The sequence below is a fragment of the Saccopteryx bilineata genome, chromosome 2, assembly GCF_036850765.1.
Source record: "Saccopteryx bilineata isolate mSacBil1 chromosome 2, mSacBil1_pri_phased_curated, whole genome shotgun sequence".
Lineage (NCBI taxonomy): Eukaryota > Metazoa > Chordata > Mammalia > Chiroptera > Emballonuridae > Saccopteryx > Saccopteryx bilineata.
In genome coordinates, this window is record NC_089491.1 from 338,129,500 (window position 1) to 338,135,353 (window position 5,854).

The following is a 5,854-nucleotide window of genomic DNA, read 5'->3' on the forward strand; positions in this document are numbered from 1 at the left end:
GCTCTGCCCATCCAGGGGGTTGCTCTGTTGCAACCAGAGCCACTCTAGCGCCTGAGGCAGAGGCCATGGAGCCATCCCCAGCACCCGGGCCATCTTTGCTCCAATGGAGCCTTGGCTGCGGGAGGGGAAGAGAGAGACAGAGAGGAAGGAGAGGGGGAGGGGTGGAGAAGCAGATGGGCGCTTCTCCTGTGTGCCCTGGCCGGGAATCCAACCCGGGACTTCTGCATGCCAGGCCGACGCTCTACCACTGAGCCAACCGGCCAGGGCCACAATTGTGTCTTAACACAGAGGAAATAAGAAAGGGTCAAGTGTGAGCATGAAGGGACACAGAGGAAGGAAGGAAGGAAGGAAGGAAGGAAGGAAGGAAGGAAGGAAGGAAGGAAGGAAGGAAGGAAGGGAGGAAGGAAGAAAAATGCACTAATTTTGATGCGTTCTAGTCTAGATCTGGGGCAGGCCCATTACTATTGCTGAAATCAAGGCCACTTGGGGTGCTCTATTAAAAAAATGAGTTGTGGTTGTCACGAGGTAGCCTTATTCACTTGCAGCAAGTACAAGAGATAGGGAATTCTTATTCAAAACTCTGCCTCCCCAAGGGGAGGCTTAGCCATTGCTGATATACACCCCTTGGTCAATTACATCTTGATTTCCTCTTAGCAGTTGGCTACAGTTCTCAGGTTGGGTAGCTGTCAGCTCATCCTGTTTACTGCTGTGTCTGCAAAACACAGTGTTACATTTTAACACTTAGCAAGAATAACATTTAGTATTTGTCCCATCTAACATTGTCAGCCCCTCCCCTTCGCTTCCTGCATGTACTTCCCTCAGGAAAGGAATTAGGGATCTCAGTGTCTTGTATGCTTGTTTCCTTACACCTATAAAAAAAAGAAGGGTGAGGAGGAGGAAGACCCTGGCCAGTTAGCTCAGTCAGTGGGGAGAGAGGTTGGGCACAGGAAACAGTATAGGTTTCTGGGTGGCGCATATATGTAGTTACAAGAGAGTTTAGTGTTTTTCAGACTTGGATGTAAACATAAATCACCAGGGAATCTTGGGAAAAGACAGATTATGGCGGGGGGTGATGTCTGAGGTGGGGTCTGAAATTCTGCATTTCTGACCCACTTCTAGTTTGAGCTGATGTTTCCTGTCCCCCCCCCCCCACCTTACTTTCAGAAGCAAGAGTGGGACACAGAAGGGAGGAGTGAGGATTCAAAGGCCAAAACCTCCCACTTCTGAACATCGCCTCGGTCTAGCTCTGACTCGGCGCTTGAGTTCTAGATGGTGTTCTAAGTGGCTGTTAATTTTATTTGCCCAGAGAGGGTTTGCAAAATTACGCTGTCTTTCCCCAGGAAACACTTCCCTGCAGGGTCAGCTCTGCTGTACAGTTGTCTGGAAAGCTATGCTGTGGGTGTGTACTGCCCTATGCTGGTCATAGTCTGAAATGCACAGTCCTTGCCCTATATGAAGATGACAGTTCACTTTGACTTTTAGTAGGTTAACATAGTCATCTCTATTGTAAGAATAGGTTTTCTGTTATCTAAACTTATTTTCTTTTTTAGTCATAGTTCCCAGATTGAAAAAGTTTCCTTCGATCCTCTAGTTTCCCTTTTTATTGGTTTGGATGTCTTACAACCCATTCATTAAATTAATATTTACTTAAAAAGCAAAATACAGTGAGTTCACTTGGATGGTTTCCACCTGCCTTTGTTTTTTAAATTTGACTGAAATTTGCATCTTTGTGTAGCTGTTTGCCTGACCAGTCCGGTTTGAATGGAAAGTTTGCCAAATAATAAGGTTAAGTGAGGTGTTGTGACTTTTGTTTAGATATTCCTCCCTTCACATTTTAGCTCAAATGGCTCCTCTAGAACTTTCCACTGCCAGTCACCCTGAGTAGCAGCAATTAAATACAGGGGAAGATATGAAAGTGCTACTTCCCGGGGTAAATTGTTTCCTCTGCTCATGGATCAGATGAAAAATAATCGATCTGGGATGCAGCAAGAAGACAGACTTGTCGGTGATTTTTAAAAAAATTGTACCAACTCAAACTTTTAAGTATTATAACAGGTTCTGTGGCCTACCCCTTGGAAGACTGAGACTTTAGCCAACCACAATAATTCATTCGTTCCTGAAATATAGATTAGGCATCCTCTATGTGCTGGGTGCTTTCACAGGCAGCAGGGTGATGGTGATAAGACAGACAAGACTTTTTCCTCGTGGAATCTACACTCTTGTGATGGGAGAAAGAAAGCAACAAGCATTAATTATTAATGCATTCATTGGTTGGCATTAATTCAGATGGTAACAAGACTGTCCTTTCCAAAATGTGTTGTTTTCCTCCTCAGGTGCCCCCCAGAAAGCGGGCTCCCCAGTGAAGTCTTGGTTTGGAGAAGCCAGGCTGTGTAGCAGACACAGCTTTTGAAGGTGATCTGGGGATAAGAATATATTATGGGCCCTGGCTGGTTAGCTTAGTCGGCTAGAGTGGCTTCCCGAAATGATAAGGTTGTGGGTTTGATCCCCGGTCAGGGCACACAAGGAAAGCAACCAATGAATGCACAACAGAGAAGATGAAAATGTCCAAGTGAACAAGAGCTGAGGGCATATATGAGGCGGAGGTTTGCTAGGTAAGCATGTCTGTTTCCATGGGAACAGGACTGCTGTCAACAAAACCATGGGAAAGGCCACAGACTCTTTCTATGATTCAGGCTAAAATCAAATTTGTAAATGAGTCAAAATACACATGACTCATCCCTTTCAACCACCATAATCATTACTATCTCCAAGTCAAGAGCTGGCCAAGAGTCACAATGACAGCCGGCCTGTCGTGGCAACGGAAGATGTTGCCGTGTATTATCTTCCCACCAAGAAGCCCAGCAGTTTCTAACATCCACCACAATTCCTCTGCCTATTGAGACCATCTGGTACAATAATCTCTATCTTGCCTTATTTGTGACCATTTCCCATTTTGGCCAGGATGGTCTTCTCACTACTGGTCCCCCACCCCCGTACATTCAAGTTCATTCATAATTCCAAAACTTCCACTCTTTGTCTCCCAGTTAGTTTTCCCTCTTCACCATTGAATCAAACCAATTTATTCTTAAAATCCAGTCCCAGTGTCACAGCGCCATGACCAGAGCCTAGTTGAGAGCTAGTCAAGAGGGACTGGCCAATGGTAGCTGCAGTTTTGGTGATGGGGCCATTGATTGGACCACAGAGAACAAAGAGTGGGGAGGGGGTAGTAGTCCTGACCCTGAGACTAAAGTTGAGGCTAGGAGTTTATCTGGAAGGTGCTGTCAGGAAGCAAGGAGAAGATACACGGAGTCCCTTAGTGTTGTGGGAACTGGAGCTCATGTCTAACCGTGCAACTCTGGGAGGTGATGCAGAACATACCCAAGAGTTGTTCCATCCAAAGGATGAGAAAGATAGATAGTTTTGCCACTAACTCCCATCTGTCTCTCCTCCTGCATTCTGATCTCCTGCTGGTACCTACCACAGGCCAGAGGGTGACACTATTCACACACATCAGCCTTCCAAGACAAAGAAAATAGTAGAGAAGAGAGAACGGATCTGGGGAGAATCAAGGAATAAACAGAATAAATGTTTGTTTGTTTGTTTGTTTTTACAGTGACAGAGATAGAGAGTCAGAGAGAGGGATAGATAGGGACAGACAGGAACAGAGAGAGATGAGAAGCATCAATCATTAATTTTTCATTGCGACACCTTAGTTGTTCATTGATTGCTTTCTCATATGTGCCTTGACCGTGGGTCTTCAGCAGACCAAGTAACCCCTTGCTCGAGCCAGCGACCTTGGGACCAAGCTGGTGAGCTTTGCTCAAACCAGATGAGCCCGCGTTCAAGCTGGCGACTCGGGGTCTCGAACCTGGGTCCTCCGCATCCCAGTCCAACGCTCTATCCACTGCGCCACCTCCCGGTCAGGCAGAATAAATGTTTATTAACACTTGCCCCAGTTTCTTCAGGAATAAAAGCACAGGGGAGGACCAGAGAGGCGTTAGGTTTATAGGGATATTGGTTACAGAAAGTGGATGATGTCTGTCACTTTGAATTGATTCTCAGACAGAGAATTAGAGACTCTGTGACTTGGACCAGCAGGTGCCTTTGTGTTGTACAATGTTGACCTCGTGAGAGAAACTTGCGGCACTAGAAGTTTTGTTTATTCATATAGACCATGGAATGTATTTAATTCAAAGTAAACATAAAAGTATAACACTGTTCAGTCCTTATCGAGTAGCAATTACATTTTTTAACATCAAACTAAATGGGCAACCGAGGTTTGGGCTGTTTGGGGTTCCCAGTTTGGGAAATGGAGGAGGATTTCCCCTCCTCTCAGATTCCAGGGCACTACAAAAGGACAGTGGTTGATGTTGTTTCTAGAAAACTGCTTATCATGTAGCTTTTAGGCTGATATCCTTATCACTTTACTCTACTGGACAAAGGTTTCCTTTCAATAAACTGAGGACAAAATAAGGACTATGTAGTCAACTAGATAAGGGTGGTATAAGTATCCTGGACAAGGGAACCTCATGTGAAACATATGTTAGGCCAAAGTAATGGGTTCATGAAAACGTGCTTACACTTTCTAGTCCTTGGGGAATTGCAAATTAATATACTAAATTGAGATACTACTTTGCACCCACTAGAACGGCTAAAATTTAAGATTGACAATACCAAGTATTGACAAGACCATGGAACAATTAGAACTCAGATATATTGCCGGAGGGAGTGTTCATGATATAATCACTTGGACAAAGTGTGGTAGTTCCTGATAAAGTTAAACTTATGCTTTCCTTGCGATCTAGCATTTCCAGTCCTAGGTAACTATCCAGGAGAAGGGAAAATGTATGTTCACAAAATACCTTGTACAAGAATGCTCATGGAAGCTTTGTTTACAATAGCCAAAAAATCAAAAACAAATCGAATACCCATCAACAAGAAGATGGGTGAACAAGTTGTGGTATATCAACACTTGACAATAAAATGGATGAATTAGTGTACCGATGCAAGCAACGTGGCTCCCACAAACAGAACATTGGGAAGTGGGCACAAAATGGTGTATAAAAATTATATGGTTCCACTTATATGAAGTTCTAGAATAGGTTAAGCTAATTTAAGATGCACAAAAGTCAGTGGTTCCTTTGCGGGGGGCAGGGGCTGAGGGACCACCTGGGAAGAGAGGAGGACCCCTTCTCACACAAAGAAGTTGAATGAAGGTGTAGGTACACAGGTGTGTCTAGTTGTCAAATTTGTTCTCCTAAGACTTACGCATTTCAATGAATGGAAAATTTACCTTAAAACCTGTAAAAATAACAATAATCAAATGGAGGGGCTAGATGGTGTGGGGTACAGATGAAACATGAGTGGTATAATATTTAATAGTTGAAGTTGCATTAAAAAGTGGGGTTCGTTAATACTATTCTGTTTATCTAACTTTGAAATTTTCCACCCTCCGATTTTTTTTTTAAAAGACAATAAGCAAAGGCCATCAAAAGGGTTTCATGGAGCTAAACAAACAAAAAAATGTTGGATATGTCTGGAGTGGAGAAGGTCTTTTCCACAGTTTAATCTCAGAGGAATCTTCCCAGATGCTGGTGGCTTGTAGATGCTGAATCTTTTAGTCACAGCTCATTCTCGAGCATGGGTGGTGACTATGACTAACAACAGAAATGCCTAAGTGTGGTGGGAAAACAGATGTGTCTGTCTCATGTGTAAACAGAACTTACCAAACATCGTTCCTTGAGGTACCTCGCAGCAATTGGAACAAGAATTCGAACGTGAGCCGTCTGGCTGCCATGGAGGATAGACATGTTTACTGACGCAGGCTCAGACTGGTATAATCCCCTTTCTCCAC